This window comes from Oryctolagus cuniculus, chromosome 2 (assembly GCF_964237555.1).
Source record: "Oryctolagus cuniculus chromosome 2, mOryCun1.1, whole genome shotgun sequence".
Taxonomy (NCBI): Eukaryota; Metazoa; Chordata; class Mammalia; order Lagomorpha; family Leporidae; genus Oryctolagus; species Oryctolagus cuniculus.
Window position 1 is genome coordinate 56,560,886 of NC_091433.1, and position 22,338 is coordinate 56,583,223.

The window sequence follows — 22,338 nt, forward strand, 5'->3', positions numbered from 1 at the left end:
GCCAGGAGCTTCTTCTGGGTCTCCCATGTGGGTGCAGGGGCCCAAGGACTTGGGCCATCTACTACTGCTTTCCCAGGCCATAACAGAGAACTGGATAGGAAGTAGAGTATCCAGGACTCAAACCAGCACCCATGGGAGATGCCAGCACTGGAGGCAGAGATTTTACCCTCTACACCACAGCAATTTGAACACATTCTGACAGCAGTTTGAAGAATGATTATTAATGAATGCTATTATATTAAATTTATGTTCCTTCTCATAATACTTCTTTTTCTCCCAGTAGCCACATTTTGAGAAAAGCACATCATCTTGACAATAAGCTTACTTTTTATTGTCTTTGGGAGAAAAATCTTCATTTTATCAGAAAGGTAGCTGTGAAAAAGGATCCAGATCACCAGATAAGATAAGTTAAGATAGTTTACAATTTGAATTTTATGTCTCTTAACATGGATGCATGCATTAAAGCATACATCTTATATTGTTAAATAAAATGCTAATATGTGTTTCACCACTGTGAACAAATATGCTACCATCAATGATTTTCCAATGCACAAATGCACATACAACAACTAAACATAATAAATGTACTAAAGTCATTTTCTAAATCCTGTGTGTATTTTGGTTCACCTGAAATACAATACATCAATAGAAAAGGAACTATTATGGTGACAGAGAAGTAATAGAAATGTTGTGCTCTCTTTCTGTTTCTAATTTTTATGTGAAATTTAAAAGTCAATCAAAGATAAGAGTGGATTTCAACTTAATAATGGACAAAAGCAGCAATGTGTCCAGTTTTGGGGGTTTCTATTGCCACCTAGTGTCTACTTTTATAATGGACCTGCCTTTAAACCTATGAAAACAGTTCAGCAACACTTTTCAGTTAAAGAATTTCTTACTCTTTTTTATTATTACCATTTTCATTTTATTTTTCAAATTTTTTCCAAAGTTTACTATATCTTTCTTTTCTACTTATTTGAAAGTCAGAATTAGAAACAGGGAGAGACAGAGAGCTCTTGTATCTACTGATTCACTACCTAAATGGCTGCAATGGCTAGGGCTGGGCTGGCCTGAAGCCAGGAACCAGGAGCTTCATCCATGTCTCCCATGTGGGTGCAGGGGCCCAAACACTTGGGCCATTTTCCAGTGCGTTCCCAGGCACATTAGCAAGGTGTTGGATCGGATGTGGAGCAGTCAGACTCAAATTAACACTCCTATGGGATGCCAGAACTGCAGATAGGGGCCTAATCCACTGTGTTACAGCCCCTCTTATTTTCTTTTAAAGATCAGTATACTGTCAGTATATAAACTGGTCCATAGGAAAATATCAAAATTTCATACAGTAAGATGTTATGATTATAATGATTTATATGCATATAGTTGTGGGGAGCAACTCGGACTAGACTGTTACTGGAATTAAGACTTATTCTATGCATCTGCTCTCCCACAATATGGCGCTGGGAGAGGAGAAAACAGCTTCTACACAGCTGCCTCCAGTTCAACCAATAAACAGCAGGACCTGCTCCTGATTGGAGGAGAGCAGCGTACTCGGCGTGTGGGTAGCAGAGTTGGGATTGGTGGAAGAGGACTATAAAGGAGGAGAGAGACAACATGCACCAGGAACATCTAAGGGGAACATCTGAAGGAACACCTGTGCAGCCCCTGAGAGAGCCGGCCGGCGGTGTGCCGCTCCCCCGCGGAAGTGGGGAATGTGGCAGGGGGAACCGCCCTTCCACGGAGGTGGAAGGGACGGTAGCCAACCCGGGAAGAACCAGCAGCAAACCCGGGAAGGGCCGAGCAGACAAAAGAACAACGCAGGGTCCTGTGTCGTTCCTCCACGAAGACGGGGAGCGACATAATGGTGCCGTGACTCGGATATGAAGCCTAGGCAGGGTTTAGTGTCGTTCCTCCATGAAGAGGGGGAGCGACATAATGGTGCCGTGACTCGGATATGAAGCCTAGGCAGGGTTTAGTGTCGTTCCTCCATGAAGAGGGGGAGCGACATAATGGTGCCGTGACTCGGATAGGAAACCTAGGAGGGAAGAAACGGGAAGAAGTGGAAAATACCGGAGAGAGACTAGCAAAGAGCCTAGGGAAAAGCCGGACAGAAAAGGTGCCGGAAGAAGCTATCAAAAGCCTAGGCATAGACTCGGATATGGACTGTGGGAAAGAAGTTAGGATTTAAAGTGAAAGCAAGAAGAAACTTAGACTCAGATACGGACTGCAGGTTGAAAGTGAAAGTGAAACCTAGAAGAAACTTAGACTCGGATACGGACTGTGGGGAGAGGCCAGGAGAAATGAGAGGGGAATGTTGTTGGAAGAAAACTTAGAGAAACATACCGGGTAGAGAAAAATGTTAGGGAGGATGAAGCCGCGAGTGCAGGCTGAAGCGGAGACGTAAGCTATCTTGGGATTCTTCAAGTCAGCCCGGGGAGCAAAAGGTGAAAATCTGGAACCAGAGGCAGAGACGTGGGCCGCCAGGTTGGAATTCGCCAGGTTAGCCTGGGGAACTTGGACTGAATGCCAGTGGTGGCGGAAACGTAAGCTGTGCTGTGTGACTCGTGGAAGCCGCCGCGTGCAGAGAGAGCACGGGGCGTGAATAGATAGGGAACGTGGGGCTGGCGCGAGGCCGTGGTGCGGGCGCGAAGGGCGTGGAGACTGCGGAGTGTGCGTGCGAAGCCGGGAAGCCGCGCAGATGAGAGAAGCGTGGGCTGAAGCGGCTCAGAGCTGGGAAGCCGCCGACAAGCAGCCTCGGGGCGGGCGCTGGGAAGCCGCGAAGATAAGAGAAACAGAAGTTTAGAAGTAAAATGAGAGAAATAGGAATGCTGGTAGATAGAAGTAAAATGGGAGAAATAGGAATGCCCGGAGATAAAGAAATAGAGAAAAATAAGTCTCCCCACAATACCGCAATGAGAAGGCTTGGATTCGGTCTGCCTGATTAGTAAGGCGATAAGCACCAGCAGGCAGCTCGACCAGAGTATGAGCTGCAGGTCACCGAAGACAGGCACGTTATCAACACCACTAAGTCTCCCCACAATACGGCAATGAGAAGGGCTTGGATTTGGTTTGCCTGATTGGTAGGGCTTGTAAGCACCTGCAGGCAGTTCTAGCAGAGCAGAGCATGCGCTGCAGGGCACCGAACACAGGCACGCATCAGCGCCTAAAAACCTCCTCACAACATGGCGAAGAGAGGACCCGGACTCGGTTTGCCTGATTGGTAGGGCTTGTAAGCACCTGTGGGCAACTCTAGCAAGCAGAGCAGAGTGTGTGCCACGGGGCACCTAAGACAGGCACGTATCAACGCCAAAAATAAAAAGAAAGGGGGAACAGTGGGGAGCAACTCGGACTAGACTGTTACTGGAATTAAGACTTATTCTATGCATCTGCTCTCCCACAATATGGCGCTGGGAGAGGAGAAAACAGCTTCTACACAGCTGCCTCCAGTTCAACCAATAAACAGCAGGACCTGCTCCTGATTGGAGGAGAGCAGCGTACTCGGCGTGTGGGTAGCAGAGTTGGGATTGGTGGAAGAGGATTATAAAGGAGGAGAGAGACACATGCACCAGGAACATCTAAGGGGAACATCTGAAGGAACACCTGTGCAGCCCCCGAGAGAGCCGGCTGGCGGTGTGCCGCTCCCCCGCGGAAGTGGGGAATGTGGCAGGGGGAACCGCCCTTCCACGGAGGTGGAAGGGACGGTAGCCAACCCGGGAAGAACCAGCAGCAAACCCGGGAAGGGCCGAGCAGACAAAAGAACAACGCAGGGTCCTGTGTCGTTCCTCCACGAAGACGGGAAGCGACAATAGTGACTTTCATTTGCATTCAAAATTAATTTCATTATTACTCTGGATCAGTATAAACATTTAGAAGGTGATATACAATGAGGGGGCCGACACTGTGGCATATTGGGTATACCCACCACCTGCAGTGCCTCATTCCCTCATTCCATATGAGTGCCAGTTCAAGTCCCAGCTGCTCCACTTCCGATCCAGCTCTCTACTATGGCCTGGGAAAGCAGAAGATGGCCCAAGTCTTTGGGCCCCTGAACCTACATGGGAGGATGGGAAGAAGCTCCTGGCTTCTGGCTTCAGATAGGCACAGTTCCAGCCATTGCGGCCATTTGGGAAGTGAACCAGCAGATGGAGGATCTCTCTCTCTCTCTCTCTCTCTCTCTCTCTCCTCTCTGCCTCTCCTTTCTCTGTGTAACTCTGACTTTCAAATAAGTAAATAAATCTTTTTTTAAAATCCAATGAGATAAGAAATATCTGTCATTATTACTCCACTGACATTTACTGAAAACATTACTTTCTAAGTTTACTTCATATAAAACAACCTAGGTTAGATAACACATTTTATGATCTCAAGGTTTTTTGTACCTCATAATTAGTGCTTAATTTTAGAAATTGAATAGTTCTTTGTATTATTGTATAAACTACTTTATCCCATCACCACCCCCCAACACCCCAAATATTCAGCAGTCCATTGAAATAAGAAATGAATGGAATAGGTTTAACTAGCATCATTGGTGTAATGAAAACACTCTAGTGAAAAGCTCCAGGAGATATGCTGCAATGTGACTGCAATCTCATGTTCCTATTCAACACACATTTTAATAGTCACTTATTTTTCATCCTTTTCACATCAAGAACACAATGCCATAATGTAAATCACAGGGTCTGGGAATGCTTTAGACTTGTATTTTATTGATCTTCAATATGGTTGTCAAAGTACAACTTCCTTCTTTCTTAAATAGATTTCTGCAGTTCGCATAGACATCATTTTCTACTATAATGGCCTGATAAAGATTAAGTTTTACTATTTAAGGTTTTGTTTTAAAGTCAGGTTGAAATTTTTATCCATTAATTTTATCTGGTAAGATGCAAGCTGGAGTGATGTATGCAAGTGATAAACACTCCTTTGAAAATAAACGGTGGGATTGGCAGAATGTCAATGGTGGAAGACTCATTCACTTGTAAAATGCTCTTTCACATACGTACATGGTAACTCCATTTATTTTTTACTTTTCTTTGTGCAAAGAGATCTGTGGAATGGAAAAAATTTGTAAGTAGAGCGCTTAGGATATATATTTCATATACATTTATATACATAATGTACATATGAATGTTAACTTTATACTTGTAAATTAGTATATTTTACCTCTTGACTTTTCTCTATAAATTACATCACATAAAATTCATGTTTTTAGAAATATAAAATATAGCATTTATTTAGTTGTGACAGATTTGTAATCATATGTCACATATTTTGTCATTTCTTATATTTTTATTTCTTTTCATTTTACTTGAAAGGAAGAGAGAGAGAAAAGTGGAGCGCTCTTTCATCCTCTGGTTCACTCTCCAAATGCCTGCATCAACTGAGATTAGATCATTCCAAAGTCAGGAGTCCAGAGCTCAATCTGGATATCCAACATGGGTGGCATGGACCCAAGCGATTGAGCCATCATTTGTCATCTCCCAGGTTACACATCAGCCAAACGCTGGGTTTGAGGGGTACTAATGGGGATTTGAACCAGGCACTCTGACTTCCCAAGTGGCAGCTTAACCACTTCAAACCCTTGGTCCTGACACACACACACACACACACACACACACACACACATATATATATGGAGGTTCTGGTCTTGAGACTATGGTATTTACATATTGTCAATCATTCAAAAACTCGGGTCTGAGTAATTTTTCTTTAGACATGATGTCTAGTTTACCAATGTGCTTATTAAATTATGACAAGTGGTCTGGATGGTTTTTTAATAAATACATAAAAATCATATCAGATATATGAAAAAAATATATGAAAATAGAAGAAAATCTGACCAGCACTAATTCTTTATGTAAAATGAGAAAAAGAAAATGCAAACATATATGACCCAAATAATATACTGCAAGTAAGATTTCCTGATAAAAATTAAGCTTTATAATGATACCTAAAATTTTTGTTTTCTTCATTTTATTTAGCAACATACAGGTATTTTCCAAGATTTGTTCATCTTTTGTCAACCACTATCCCCAAAACACAGACCCTTAAAATCACCAACTTATGAAAGTCACCCATATGTCCCCAATTTCCCAAGCCTCATAGACAGCTATTGTCCCTTCATTACCTCTCTCAAAGTCAGTATTTTTAGCCATGAAATGCCATAAGGGGGCCAAGCTCTGTCTCCGTCAGTCCAGATTAATTGTTATCAACTAGGACTTACACAATAGAAATTTATTTTCTCTTTCCTCTAATTCCAGTGTTTGGTGTGTTTTGTAGTGGCCTTACAATTGGGCCCCTGTCACCCAGTTGCAAGACCTGGATGCAGTTCCTGGCTCCTGCCTTCAGCCTGGCCCAACCCTGGCTGTTGCAGGCATTTGTAAAGTGAACCAATGGATGGGAAATCTCTCCCTCTCTCTGTCACTCTTTCAAATAGATTAACTTAAAAATCACAAGGCCAGAACTGTGGCATAGTAGGTTAAACCTCTGCCTGCAGCATTGATATCCTATATGGGCATCGGTTTGTGTCTTCTGATCCAGCTCCCTACTTATGGCCTGGGAAAATACAAGATGGCCTAAATGCTTGAACCCTTGCACTCACATGAGACACCCAGAAGAAACTCCTGGCTTCTGGTTTCGGATCCACCCAGCTCCAGCTATTGCAGCCATTTGGAGAGTGAACCAGAAGATGGAAGACCTCCCCCACCCCCCACCCTGTCTGTAGCCCTTTCTCTCAAATAAATAAATAAATTTAAGATATTGTTTTAAAAAAGAGAAATTTTTTTTCTCAGAGTTTTAGAGGCCAGAAACTCAAGATCAAAATGCCGGTATGGGGGCCAGCATTGTGACACAGCAGGTGAAATAACCACTTGTGACTCCAGCATCCCATATCAGAGCATCAGATCAAGTCCTGGACGCTGCACTTCTGACCCAGCTCCCTGATAATGCACCTGAGAAAGCAGTGACAGATGGCCAAAACAGGCAAAACAGGCAGTCTCTTCGCTACATTTCCAGGAGACCACAACAGACCAAAGCTAGGAACAAGCAATGAGGACGGAGGCCTGGCAATGGTAATTCCACGTTTGTTACTCTTAGTAGGTAATACTTCTACATTCGGCAGTTTCATGCAGCATCTGACACATGTAGGGATTCAATAAATGCTGAGAAGGAAAATGAAATAACTAATGCTTTATGTACAAAGAGAAAATGAGCAACTTTGAGGAGATTTAATGCCATTTCAGAAGACCAGAATATTAGCAAGCCACCTCAGAATAAGAAATTGTCCTTAAGTAGGCTCAAAACCATTATTAAAATAGTCTTAATTAACTCATTTTTACTAGTTTCATATTTTCAAGTCTATTGAAAAATGCAAGAAAAGTAAAGAAGATCTTATACCCTAAGTTGGGATAACCAGACAAGCAACATTTTCAGAAAAACAGAATTAAACGCCAGCTCACTGAAACAGATCATAAATGCTGACAGAGATCAGAGGAAGGTAGAAGAATGGAAATGAGAACAGTCAGGTGGATGGGAAGAAGTCGGGTTCCAAGCTCATCTTGAACAGACACTAGGACATGGGCAAGTGAAGCGAGTAGGGAAGTGAAGCCAGCTACGTTGACTCATTACCTCCTCTACCTCTTCCAATAGACACTGTCTGAGTTCCTTCTGAGGGGCACTGCATAGAGGTGTGAGGAAGGAAAGTGTTTGAGAAAGAGGATTTACATTGACTCTCTTGAAATGAGCAAGCCTTCTGCTAATCACTTCACTGTGAGTCCAAACTTAAGAAGTCTGTTGTCTACTAAAAGAAATACAAAGCACACCAGTCATGACAGGACAAGGGAAGAGATGAGATCTGCTGTATGAGAGTTATAATGTTAAGAAATTGCCAAGCATATTGACACTACTCTAGCTAGTGGAAATCAAGGAAGGCTCCACGGAGGAAAAGGTATGATTTGCAGGTCTTGAAGCTTGTATGGGATTGGAAATGAAAAAAGAATGTTGTCCCAATAGAGGAAGACAGGTTGAACCAGGCGGTGTGAGCCTTACATATTATAATGACTTAAATTGCACACTAGGGACATTGAGGGGGCACTTAGAGAGATAAAGAGTTGGAGTAGAGGTGTCAACTTTAGGTTTCCAAGGTGAAAATTTGGTGCTGAAGTCCAGAAAAAAAATCTATGTGGGATCCTTTGTTTGGAATGGGGAAGATTGGAAGAGGGAGAGATGATATGAAGCTGAATGGTAACCGAGGAAAGAGCTTCTGCAAATGTGATGTCAAAAGAGCAAACTTTGAGGCAATTATTGTGGCACAGCGTTAAACCACCACCTGGGATGCCACATACCATATCAGATTGCCTGGCTCAAGTCTCAGCTACTCTGCAGTTTTGATCCAGCCTCCTGCTAAAGTGCCCGGGCGTACTTGGGTTCCAGCCAAGTACTCCAGATAGAGGTCTTGGCTCCTGGCTTTGGCCTGGCCTAACCTTAGATTTCTCTCTCTCAATCTCCTTCACTTTCACTCCTCTTCGCACTCTCTTTGTCACTCTGCCTTGCAAATGAAAAAATATTTTTTTAAAAAATGGCAAATGGGTCCAGTTTCCATCTAATAGCCGGTGACCTGCTTGTAAGTTGGAGCAAAACTTTTATCCTCCTTGCCATTTCATCTTTTCATTTATAAAGAGTGAACACTGGACAAAATGATTTTAAATCCATCATTCTTATGTGGTTAACTTCATGTTTAAAAATGACACAATTATACCCTTGTTGATATTTCTGGACAAAAAATAAAAGCTTCTATATAATAGTTCCCTTATTACATGCTAACATCCTAAGTGATCCCTTTGTTAAATTACAAACACTCATAAATTGTGAATCCTCTGGGAAAATGACAAATTACAAATGCATAGCCTCTTTGTCTTGTATTGGTCTCTAGTGTTTCTGATATGTTAAGGTCCACTCATATAAACATTTCTCTTTTTAATTAGGATGAGTCAAAAAGTATATAGCTCAGATATAATCTAATCAATGTTCAAATTACTGAACATCAATAGTAAGTTGATAATATTAGTAGATGTACCACTGAAGTTTAAAATTCAAGAGACCAGAATGCTCATCTAGTTTAACTGCAATTATAGTTTCAGAAATTCAGATATTAAAGTCATCACAGGTCAAAGTCATATAGAGACAAGATGGAACTCAATTTTCATTATTGGATCAATATACTATGCTGGGATCATAATGTACACAGAATTTATTTTTTAATAAAATAGATGCATAAACTCAGGCAAAGAATTTTGATTTGACCCTATCATCTAAATAAACCTAAATTTATATGTACATTGGGGAGACAGCAGACTATCTTGGGATTTGGAAATACAAGTCATTGCATTAGGACCTAGCTCAGCCACATGTGACCTTAAGCAAGTTACTTTAAACTCAGTTTGCTCACTGATAAATAGTGAAAACAATGTTGGCCTCCCAGAGTTTTTGCAGGATCAAAAGAGAAAAGATACATAAGGTACCTAGTGCAGTGTCTGATAGTTTACATGCGTTCACTAAGTTTTCTTCTTTCTGTCTCATTTCTTAAGGAAGTCTGGTATGCACTTAGTTCTCCAAAATTGTGGCAAAACCTGAAATTTCTGATGAAGTGTATAACCTATAGTAAATGCATATTATTGAAAGAATCACTTTTTCTGAACATGATATACCTGTCTATAGTACTTTTTGGAGTGGTGAGTAAGTGATGAATTAAATATGTGAATAACTAAAGGTTAGTGCAACACTGAAAATTCTTGCTACCCTGTGGGAGACCTGGAGTAGATTACTGGCTCCTGGTTTTAGTTTCAACCAAAGGTGTTGTGGGTATTTAAGGAGTGTATCAGCAGATATATACTCTCTCTGTGTCTGCCTGCCTATCTCTCTCTCCCCTCATGAGAGAGATGGAATAATTTCTCCCTCGTGGGGGGGGGGGGGTGTGTGTGGAGAGAAACTCCAGTTCTACCTGAGTCCAGAACTGGATTTTCTAACCAGTATGTTAAACTACTGCCCCAGTCGTAAAAGGAAATATCTCATGCTCATGGAGTTCCCAAAAGCAGCAGCCAGGGTTGTAATTTCTAAATTGGATGACTGTATATATTATCACAGCATATGCTTTATCAATATTGGCTTTATTCCCATCTACTCTATTCCAAATTTGGAATTTGAGGTACTAAGAATGGAAAATAGGACAAGCATTGTTCCATGATTTCAATCTTTAAGCACACACCCACCCCCCCCCACACACACACAAACACATACACATACACACAAGAAAAGAGCAACACAAAAGCAAGAACTCAGCTATGGAAAATGTGCACTTTGAAAACGTCATCCATGATCAAATAGATAAATACATTAGTGTGAGAAATGAAACTGTTAAACTAAAATGATGGGGATTGAAAAGGGCAGAGAGGGATGGCAATAGGAATGAACTAGTTCTATCTGTTGGGCTGCTATTTTACTCAATAGAGGCTCCTGGTGCAGATTTCTAAGTCAAAGGTGAGTCATGAATCCCATACAGACTACTCAGTCTCACATGTGGAAATAAAATCCCAAAAAGAGAACAAAAAAAAATCTTTGATAGATTTGCTAAGATATTATCCAGTCACCCCAACTGCAGAGAAAAAAGACTTTAGGAATTGCATATCTGGCATATTCTTCACAATTTTTCTGGAGATCAGTAGGTCACTCGGGGGAGGGGGAGGGCACGAAGAATACCAGAAAGGAATCATCTTTCCAGTAAGACCGTGCTACTCTCTTCCTATAAACAGTTTACTCGTTGACCTACAAAAGGCTACAATTATTCTTAACTCTTAAAACATGAACTCTGGATTTAAAAAAATGGAAAACTGGTTGAAAATATTCTAATTTCAATTTTATAACCACAGAGTTCTCTCATAATTACTCCCTGCGAAGAATGCTCATCAGTTCCTCCTCTCTTTGGGAGATAGTGTCTGATCCATTAAGTTATCATGCTGAAGCAGGAAATTTATCATAATTTATTCTAGGATATTCTAAATTTACTCTGTTGATTCCTCTATGTAAACAATGTCTGCTGCAAGCGTGGGTTGGATGATTGAATGTTGGAACTGGCGCTGATTTGGAGTTGCCATTTGCTGAAAAGCCTCATGGTTGTTATATCAGTACAAACTCCAGAGATGTCTAACAAGGGGTTCAGTAGTTACAGAAAAAAACTGAGAGCCTTCCTCTATGTGATGCTAATGGGCCACTTACTCAAATATATCTTTTTGGAGAGGCAAGTCTAAAAGGCATAAGGTTAAAGAACATTAGAAAGTGGTTTGTCCATGTACAACAATATGACTTTTTGCACTGGAAAAAAATATCTGCATAAGAAATTTGTAGAAGACAGCACTAAAAAGCTCTGTTAGGGAAAATATATTCAATGACAAAATTAAACAATGGTAAATTTTCTCGTAATTATAATAGAATCTTTAAATTAGAAAAAATGACTTGATTTTTAATTTGCTATATTTCTGTTAACGAAAATAGCATTTAGGAATTTGTTTAATCTGATCTAAAGACACTGAGCATTTACTAAAATTAATGACATCTGACTTTTGCTTTCTTTGAGACAGTACTCCTTGTTCAGCTACCTTTTTTCTCCCCTATATTTCTCTTGCTTCCTTTCCAGCATATGTCTGTCATAATTACTCTGGTTATTCTCAACCCTCAACCATCAGCATTAATAAATAATTTACTTTTTTCTGATTCTGCATTTTTAAAAAAATTTTATTTCTTTATTGTCATGTTATTTGGAAGGCAGAGAAACAGAGACAGAGATCTGCCAGTGCTGGACCACTCCCCAGTTGCCTGCAGCAGGCAGGCAGTGTAGGGCAGGAGTCCAGGCATGGAGTCGTCACCTGCTGTCTTTGAGGGTATGCATTAGCAGAAAGCTGGAATTGGAAGCAAAGTTGGGGCTCAGACTCAGGCACCCCAATTTGGGATGCAGGCATCCCCAGCAACATTTCAGCTTCTGCATCAAATGCTTGAATCTCAATTTTACGTTTAAGCTTGTTCTTTTCTATCTTTCAGAGTAAATCGATATAAAACCTTATTTCTATGTTTTTCTTTCTGATACAAACTTGATTGCTTTTCTTTGCTCCCTAGTTTTCCCCTGAGAAAAAAAAATCAGTTTTTTCCCTACAAATCTTTGCATCAGGCTAATTGTCTAATATACTAAGCTTCTTTCTGAATGACATCAATAAAAGGTTAGAAGGAAGTATTACAAAAGTATTTCCTCACCACAGCTTTCTCTTGTTTCTTTGGCTGAGCTCAATTAAAATGCACACTTTATTCTGATATCTTCTCTAGCACTGTTTTATTTGTTTTATCAGTAACATTGTTGCCTCATTGAATGTATTGTTCTTTTTTTATTTATTTGAGAAGTAGAGTAACAGACAGTGAGAGGGAGAGACAGAGAGAAAGGTCTTTCTTCTACTGGTTCACTCCCAAATGGCTGCAACAGCCGGAGCTATGCTGATCTGAAGCCAGGAGCCAGGAGCCAGGAGCCAGGAGCTTCTTCCACGTCTCCCACACTGGTGCAGGGGCCCAAGGACTTGGGCCATCTTCCACTGCTTTCCCAAGCCACCGCAGAGAGCTGGATAGGAAGAGGAGCAGCCGGGACTAGAACCCGGTTCCCATATGGGATGCTGGCACCACAGGCCAGAGGATTAACCTACTGCGCTACAGCACCAGCCCCTCATTGAATGTATTGTAAACTAAATTGATAGTTACCAACTACCTGGAATAAAACTGTAACTGGTCTGGATAACTCATGAAATTCTAAGTGTATTCACAGCCTCATTCTGTGGTTAATGGTAAGGCAAACGTTATTACTACATAAATCTGACCAAAAACTGGATGATCGAAGACGCAGCCCCTAGGAAGTTGGACATAAAGAAGCTCACTTGCCTTTATGGTGTCTTCATGAGATACTCCACTCAGTTCAATAGGAAAAACTAACCCCACGTCCATCCTGTTAGGGCAGCTAACTTTTCCTGTCCCAGGCATCGCACATAATTCTTCCACTCTTTCCTCTTCACTTTCCTTTTGCCCCGTCCTCTGCCATAGCTTCATGTTAAAGTAGTTATTTTTCCAAGATCAGATGAGATTGGGAGTATAAAGGGTGGCATGGCCATAGACTGCAGGTATTTTTAATCTCTTCAAACTTCAGGATTGAAGAGGACTTCATTTTCCCCACACAGTTTTAGCTTTAAGTGTGTTCTTATCAAAGTTTCTTCTCCATCTTTGCTCTTCAGAACGAACAGATATAATGCAACATCTGATTTGGATATTTTGGCTCCATTACAAAATTTACTTGCTTCCTTTTCTCTCAGTTCTTCCCTGCTGAAATATCCTCATCATTGCAAGGGTTGTTGGGCAATAAAGGTTAAACTCACACAGAAGAGACTAAATGGAACATAGTAGAAATCTACGGGGAAACAAAATGACCAGTTCACGAAGCTATTTAATACTAAATTAGGATTATTCCAATTTCAACAAGGCCCAGGAGTTAGACGCACTCTATCATTTCTGAGGTGTTTCTGTCTTTCCATGCTTTCCACTTGTATTTACCAGAATAATAATAATAATAATAAAACATTTACTTAAAACCTCAAACAACTTCATGATCACCCTGTAGCCTCCAAGAAAAATTTGTTCTTCAGTGAGTTTACATTACTCTCCTCTACTAACCTCAGCCCTGTTTCACCCAATTACACAATGATACCTGAGTTGCCTTCTGTAACATCAGCAAGCATGATATTGTTTTAGCTCTAAAACACTAAGATGAGTGTGGATTAATCGTGGATATATCTCTCTAAAAGTACTTAAGAATAATTCCTTGTGAATGTTTTTTGGGTGTATATTTTATGGATGGCAGGGACTCAAGCTCTTAAGCCATCCTCTATTGCTTTCCCAAGCCATTATCAGGGAGCAGGATTGGAGTTGGAGCAGTGCCCATCTTTGATGCTGGTGTCAAAGGCAATGGCTTTACTCACTATACCACAACACCAGCCCCAATGTCTTCCATTTTAAACCATCAATTATATGGCAATTCTAGTGCTGCTAAAATTCCTTAAATATTACACAATTTATTCTTCATGGTGACCCTTCAAAGTCAGCATTATCACCATTTTAGAGATAAAGAAATTGATATCCAGAAAAGATAAGTAACTATCCCCCAAAAACCACAAGATACATATTACTATAAGCTCTTAAATAGGTAACCAAATAGATCTGAGTCAGCCAAAGATTATGACTAAGATAATGACAATGTGTCTTCACTCTTCACTGACATTTTTTGTATGCAATGGCATACATTGGATATTGTAAAATGTAATCTAAAAATGGGCCATTTAGCTCCTTTCCATCACAAAATGAGTCAAAAATGTTATTGTACAAACTTTGAAATTATCCAGAGTTTGTAAACTTTGATAGAAAAATGCAAGTATAAAATAAACAAGGCTTGGGGGCCAGCATTGTGGTGCAGCAGATTAACGCACTGCCTACAATCCCCAGCATCTCATCTGAGCACCAGTTGAAGTCCCAGCTGCTCCACCTCTGGTCCAGTTCCCTACTAGTACACCTGGGAAAGCAACAGAAGATGCTCCAAGTACTTGGGCCCTAGCCACCCATGTGGGAGAACGAGATGGAGTTCCAGGCTCGTGGCTTTGATCTGGTCTCTCTTTCTCTCTCTCCCTCTCTCTCTCCCTCTCTATTTCTCTACATTTCAAATAAATAAATGTTTTTAAAAATTAATAAAATTTAAATAAACAAATTGATTACAAATATTAGAGTGTCTCTCTGCAGAATTCTTTCAATGATAGAAACAGATCTCTTTTGTACTTTTGGAAATTATATTTTTTACATAGAATAAACAGAAGTTTTATTTTAATGAGAGTGTATGTGTTTTTACCACTACAAACACACACTTTGTTCAATTTGGAAAGGTCAACCTTAAAATGAGATGTAGTAATAAATTTAAGCTCTGGCAGATAAGACCATAGCAATTTCACTTTTATCTCCAAAAGGTGGGATATCACTCCGTATTTAAATAGAAAAAGACATGGTAAATGCATAATCAAAACATAGAAATAAAAAAAACAACGTTTACAAGACATTCAGGGAACAAATGGGGAGACTTACAAACAAGCCTGGGAAAGAAGATGCAAAGAGTATTTTTATCTTCGCAGTTGGAGGTTGCAGAGACACAGAAGGCATCAAATCGGCCCATCAGTTTCACCAGAAGCACTTGAATCTCCTAGAGATTTTCCCACCAGAGCACCCTGAAAGCTATTAATATCCAGCAGCTCACACCACCAGGAAGTGGTAGTGCTGAAACGTGAATCCTAGCTGAGGGACTCCAAGAACACCAACAACAACAGGAAGAGCTCAGAGATAAAGTCACACACAAAATAGTACCTCAAAGGGTTTGGAAAGTGGAGAACGTTTGGTGAAGTGGCTAAGACATCGCTTGGGATATCTGCAACCCATATTGAAGTACTGGAGTTCCATCCGAGATCTTCTGATTCCAGCATTCCTGCGACTGCACATTCACTCAAGTATTTATTTCCTACCAAGCATGTGGGAGACTTGCATCGAGTTCCTGGTTCCCAGCTTCCACTTGGACCACCCCTGGCTGTTGCAGCATATTGGGAGAAACTAACCCTGTCTCCATATCTCTACCTTTCAAATAAATTTTTAAAAATTAAAGGTCCATGGAAATTTAGATTAAAAGACAAATTTAAGCACAGATATTGTGGCTCAGCAGTTTAAACCACAATTTGGGATGCCCACATACCATATGAGAATTCCTGGGACAGTCTTGCCTCCATCTCTGACCCAATTCCCTGCTGACGTAGCCCCAAGGCAGCAGACTGTGGCCAAGTACTTGGTTTCCTCCCTCCCATATGGGAATCCCAGATGGAGTTCCTAGCTTCTGGCTTTTGCCTGGCCCAACTCTACTTACTGGTATTATGGGGAGTGACCAGGAGATAGAAGATTTCTGTCTCTGTCTGACTATCCATCTCTCTGCATGTCAAAAAAAAAAAAAATTAAAGTAAAACATCCTATATGGGTGCCACTTTGTGTTCCAACTGCTCCACTTCTGATCCAGCTCCCTGCTAATGGCCTGGGAAAGCAGCAGAAGATGGCTCAAGTTTTTGGGCCACTGCCATTCATGTGGAAAACCCAGGTGAAACTCCTGACCCCAGATTTCAGTCTGGCCCAGCTCTGACTGTCTTGGCCATCTGGAGAGCAAAGCAGTAGATCGAAGATTTTTTTTTAAGATTTATTTATTTATTTTAAAGACAGAGTTACAGAGAGGTGGGGGTGGGGGTCTTCCATCTGCTGGTTCACTTCCCAGATGGCTGCAACAGCTGGAGCTGCACTTTTTTCTGGGTCTCCCACACCTGTTCACGGGCCTAAGGACTTGGGCCATCTTCTACTGCTTTCTCAGGCCACGGAAGTGGAGCAGCTGGGACTTGAACTGGCCCTTATATGGGATGCCGGCACTGCAGGCAGTGACTTTACCCGTTACGTCACAGCACTGGCCCTAGATGGCAGATTGATCTCTCTCTTTCTCTTTCCCTGTAACTCTTTAAAATAAGTAAATCTTTATGAAAATAGAAAAGCTCATATTTTTAAAAGTCTTGAAATCCACTAATTTCAGAAAATCTTTCCCTAATCAATTACTTACAGGAAAGGATTTTTAAATTCTTCAGAGACATTCCCAAAAGTATAATACCCATTAATGCCATTAAATACCCATTAAAAGTATAATGCTTTAGTTTTTTATATAAATTTCAATGATTTAGTGAGCAAAGTACCGGCACAGCGAGAGAGCACCAATGAGTGGTCTTCAAAGAATGTGCATTTACTCTGAATTTTTTTTTTTTTAAGATTTATTTGTTTGACAGGCAGAGTTACAGAGAGGCAGAGGCAGTTGGAGAGAGAGGTCTTCCATCCTCTGGTTCACTCCCTAGATGGCCTCAATGACCAGAACTGCATTGATCAAAAGCCAGGAGCCAGGAGCGTCCTCTGGGTCTCCCACCTGGGTGCAGGGGCCCAAGTACATGGGCCATCCTCTTCTGCCTTCCCAGGCCACAGGAGAAAGCCGGATCAGAAGTAGAGCAGCTAGGACTCGAACAGGTGCCTATATGGGATGCTGGCACTACAGGCGGCAGCTTTATCTGCTATGTCAGTGTTGGCCCCCAGTAAAATACTGATTAAAATGCAGGGGTAGAGAGCAAGATGGTTGCAATAAAAACTATCAGTTACCAAAGTTTTGCATTTTTTTTTCCTCAGATGTGTTTGCCTCCTAGAGAACCCCAGGATCAGATCACTTTAGAATACATTCCAGCTTATTGGTTGGCTTTGGATGAGTTTATCTGTTTCTAAATATTCAGCTAGAATGCTCGGGTAGTATTGAGGGATGTCAGACCTGCTGGTCAGAGAAGCCATGTGGGAGACCTTAAAAATGCTGCTTAAGGGAGAAATGCCTTTTTTTTTTTCTTTTTATAAGTGAATTTTGGACCTTTTCAAAAATCAGTCAGACTTCAATCTGACTCTGTGATTTCTCTGGATTTGTTGAGAATTGCCATGTAGAAAAGGCAATTTCACATGAATTGGTCAAACATGGCATTTGAGCCAGACAAGTTGAGGACAACACACACAGAAACAAGCACACACACACATTCAGGGGCACAATACACACATACATACATGCCTAAAAGTGCACCTCTATCTATAGTGATCATTTTAAATCTTTTTTTTTTTTTTTTTTTTTTTGACAGGCAGGGTGGACAGTGAGAGAGAGAGAGACAGAGAGAAAGGTCTTCCTTTTACCGTTGGTTCACCCTCCAATGGCCACCGCGCTGATCCGATGGCAGGAGCCAGGTACTTCTCCTGGTCTCCCATGGGGTGCAGGGCCCAAGCACTTGGGCCATCCTCCACTGCACTCCCTGGCCACAGCAGAGAGCTGGCCTGGAAGAGGGGCAACCGGGACAGAATCCGGCGCCCTGACTGGGACTAGAACCTGGTGTGCCGGCGCCACAAGGCGGAGGATTAGCCTAGTGAGCCGTGGCGCCGGCCCATTTTAAATCTTTATATTTTAAAATTTGTTTATAGTGTTTTCCTAAGCTACACAAGTAGGAAATGCATGACTGTTGCCTGTCCAGTGAATGACTTCCAGTGAATTGCTCTCATCTAAGTGATCTGGAGGAAGTAGCTCAGCTGTGGACTTCTATCTCACTATCTTTAATAAGTCCTACAATTACGTTTCCACTTTCAATAGCAAAATTGGGGATCTTAGCATCTGAGGAGGACCTCAAACATCAAGAAAATAATCAGTGCAATATGAGAAAGTTTCATTTGCCATTGTTCTTTGACCAAAAAATACATGCATGCCTCGAGTCTTTTTGAGATAAAATAAAAAAGAAGGAGTTAATGATAGTCTACAGATTAAGTAACTTCAATCATTAACTTCAATTCAAACTTTGGAAAAATGGAAAATAACATTTTTCTGAATACCTCAATGTTGAAGAATAAAAGAGACATAAAAATGATTTGTGAAGAAATGATTTTGCGAAATTGGAGATAGTTCAGCAGACGGATTGGGGTATGATGAGAAGAACAAGATTAAAGTTATATTTTAGAACCATAGCAGACAAGAATACATTATGAAAAGAGTTAAGCTAAGGAGAGGAGAGTTAAAGGCATCATATGGACACACTAATGCAGTTTAGCATACAACCTGCTAGAACATCAGTGCCTTCTGGAGGGGAGCTTTCACACAAACACAGCAAGGTGCACACAGGTAGATCAATTCTCAGTATACCTTTTAGTGTGTACTTTTTTTCTGATCCTCCCACTCCTTTAAGAGTACTGGATGAAAGGAGGAGGGAGGCAATCCCATTCAGACAGAAAGGGGTATGCTATATCTCTAGAGCTATCTAAAGGAAACGTTTGAAATGAAATTTCTTCTTTGTTGAAATTTAAAATAACCTTAAAGACTTAAAATTAATCAATTTGCATTTCAAAGTATTTATTGTCTTACACTTTATAATATATCAATTAGTTGAATAATGGTTATAATTTAAAAAGAAAATGCTTCATTCTACATATGATAAAGACATAATTTCATATTTTTCTGTAAATTTGAAGAAATATGATGGGCATACTTTCACATCTAAGATATACATTATATATACATATATATATACATTTTCCAACATTTACATAGATAAAAATGTAGCAAACAAAATCATGTACAAATAGTCAAAGAATGAATAGTGACTAGGTAAAAGCTGAATATTCTCAAATCAATATGCTACATTCTTCATACATTGCTGTGCAATTACACACATACCCAAAAGTCTACAAGTATCCTTAACACTTTTTCAAGTCACTATGTACATTTTATCCAAATACTTTGGTTCATCCACCTCCTAGAAATACACTTGCTCTTTATAACCCTTATAAGTTATACAAAGAAATAAAATCTAAATATAAACAAGTTGAGCCTTGGGAAAGAAAAAACATGTATGAGATATCATAACATTATGCCAACCACTCCAGTATCCAAATTTAATTACATATAATGATTTGAAAGTGCAAATTAATGTTGACGGTCTCATGCATCATTTTGTCATGAAGATAAGTCATACAAACTGCTCATATAAACAACATAATTAGTGCCAAAATAATGAAAATTCTAGAATTATGGTAATATATTATCAAACCCTGACGTGTTGCCCTCTCACCACATTTTCAGTAACCATTATATTAATAAGAAATTAAGATTTGGGATATTTTGTTATAGTTGTAAATAAATTTATACGTTTAAAATATAGCCATATATTATCAAAATAAAAGATGCTGATATATATTGAGGTAGAAAGAAACCTCTTTATAAAATGCTGCCAGCTATATTTTCTAGTTGTGTAAAAAGTAACATTTAATGTAAATTTGTTTACATATCTCCTAAGAAGAAATTCATTATTTTCTTCAGTCATGAATGACATCCAAAGAAATATGTGTTTGCTTTAAAACACAGCCTACCTACAGCTTTGTGGAAGCACTAAACTTTGTATTAGTAAGATCAACATAGTAGAATACTTTTGGTGTGTTTCACAATATGAATAAGGAAATTATTCATTGACTGTCCAACAATGTTTTGATTTTTTTAGTTCTGTTCAATATTTGATCAAGACCCTACTAGATATAAAAAGAACATTAAATAAAGATCATAGTCAAGAAGTAGACACAAGTTTAGCAGAAAATAGTTTCAGTGAATAAGAGATGTGTCAATTTATAAATTACACTCATGTAGTAATTCATTCAAAAATACCCAATGGAAATCTTTTTCAATGGTGATGGAAATCTAGAATTTGGATGGCTTAATTTTGTTTGAGAGGGGGACAGAATGGGGTGACAAAAGTAATATTCAAAGTCCCAATTTACATTTAGTGGCAAAATAATTAGTATATACTTAAAAATTTTAAAAGAAAGCAATAGTTTGAACTCAAAGCATCATTTTTCTCCTTAAATTGTTTTCACTTAAATGTTAAGATTTTCCTCTTCTAAGAAATCAACTAAGGAGTAAGTACAGCTGTTTTCTCTTTGAACATGGGAACAGCTTTTACAGTAGTTAGAAGTTTGATTGTATCCAGAGACAGATTCTCCCAAGGGAAGATTTATCAACTAAGTCAGCATCAAGTACAAATATTCACAAACAGTTGTTAAAACAGTTGTTTATCAATAAGAGGGAAGGACATCTGCTCTGCCTCTTAGGATGGGGGAAGGGAGCACAGGATATTTTAAGTTTATTTCTTTCCTCATAAACTTTACATATTTATCTCCTGGGCTCATTTATTGTGGTAATCAAGAAGAGAGAACTGGAGAGGACACAGAGCACATTGATCACATGGCAAAGGACCAATGTGGAAGAAAGTAGCCCAACAAGATCAGTAAGAGAGGTAAGGATATAGAAACAGAAATGGTATTGGAATTAGCATATATGAATGTATTATTTTATTATAGCAAAAATATTAGTATACTATAGTATTATATGCAACTTACACAATATTAGTATGTTATAGTAGCAAATATTGGTCATGTTGGGTTAGAGTTTGGGGAATTTGGAATGGAAGGAAAAAAAACATGCAGGTAAACCATGTTGCATGAGAAGCTAAGAGGTGGGAAAGAAAAGTTTAAAAAATATTTTGCTTGTGTAACGACTTTGGCAATGTCTTTAGAGACTGAGCATATCACTTATTTTGCCTATTGGACCGATTTCTCTGTTTGGGACAACCTCCATAGGCTGTCCTCAGGTTAAGTTCCTTGACCAGCCTTTCCCTAAGGGTCTTTGCCTCTTCCACAGTAGCCCTGAGTCCTCTGCCCTTCTCCATTTTATGTCACTGATAAGGGTCTAACATTCCAACCCCCACAAACTCAGATTGTGACTGTATTTAGAGATAGGATCTTTAAAGTTAATTTTAAATGATGTGGAGTCTAATCCAATATGATTGATATTGTTTTAAGAAGAGGAGATTTGAATACAGACATACACAAAGGAAAGACAATGTGAAGACAAAGAAGACAGCCAAGGAAAGAGTGACTCAAAAGGAACCAATCTGCCAGCATCTTGATCTTACCCTCCCAGCCTCCACATTTGTGAGATAAGAACATTGCTAGTTAAGCTATCCAGTCAGTGGTAATTCATTATGGCAAAATAATCTACCCGCTTAAAGCCTGCTTTTCTTTGCTTCAGTCTTTTCAGTTTCCCCCCTCTTTTCCTCCTCACTGCCCATGTAACCAAGGTTCTTTGTGCAATGTTTCTCACAGGCTGACAAATACTACCACATACCTTAACTCAAATGAGGGCCAGTTGTCAAGATAACGCAGACAGCCATCAAGGCTGTGAAGTTGTCAACAAAGGGGCAGGCTGCTGTAATGAATGGAGGGAAGTGCTAGGAAAAATTCATTCAGAAATATCACCACTGGGCCAGAGGAGGAAGAGACAGAAAGAAAGTGCTTGAGAGCTGGATAAATGTTTCAGCTGTGGGATGAGAAAAGGGGAAAGGAAAGTATGATTAATTAACCAAGCCCTGTGTACTTCACACTCTACTAAATTAAGTGCTATATGTTTATGATGGCAATCACCCTGGTGATTCTAGAATATAGAAGATATTAGTATTATCATTAATTCATTGATGAGGAGCTGAGGTTCAGAGAGGTCAGGTAACTTCCTCAAGGTCTCACGGAAAAGGAGTAATTGAATCATATATCAAC

General features: G+C 39.9%; 1 long non-coding RNA gene across 1 annotated transcript in view; it reads right to left on the bottom strand.

Moving 5' to 3' along the window:
* The window catches only part of LOC127487277 (uncharacterized), a 62,581-nt gene that overhangs the window by 25,863 nt on the left and 14,380 nt on the right, over positions 1 to 22,338 (bottom strand). Inside the window, exon 2 of the long non-coding RNA XR_011386284.1 lies at positions 4,995 to 5,038. This is a non-coding gene — a long non-coding RNA (uncharacterized lncRNA). The remainder of the gene's footprint in view (positions 1 to 4,994; positions 5,039 to 22,338) is intronic.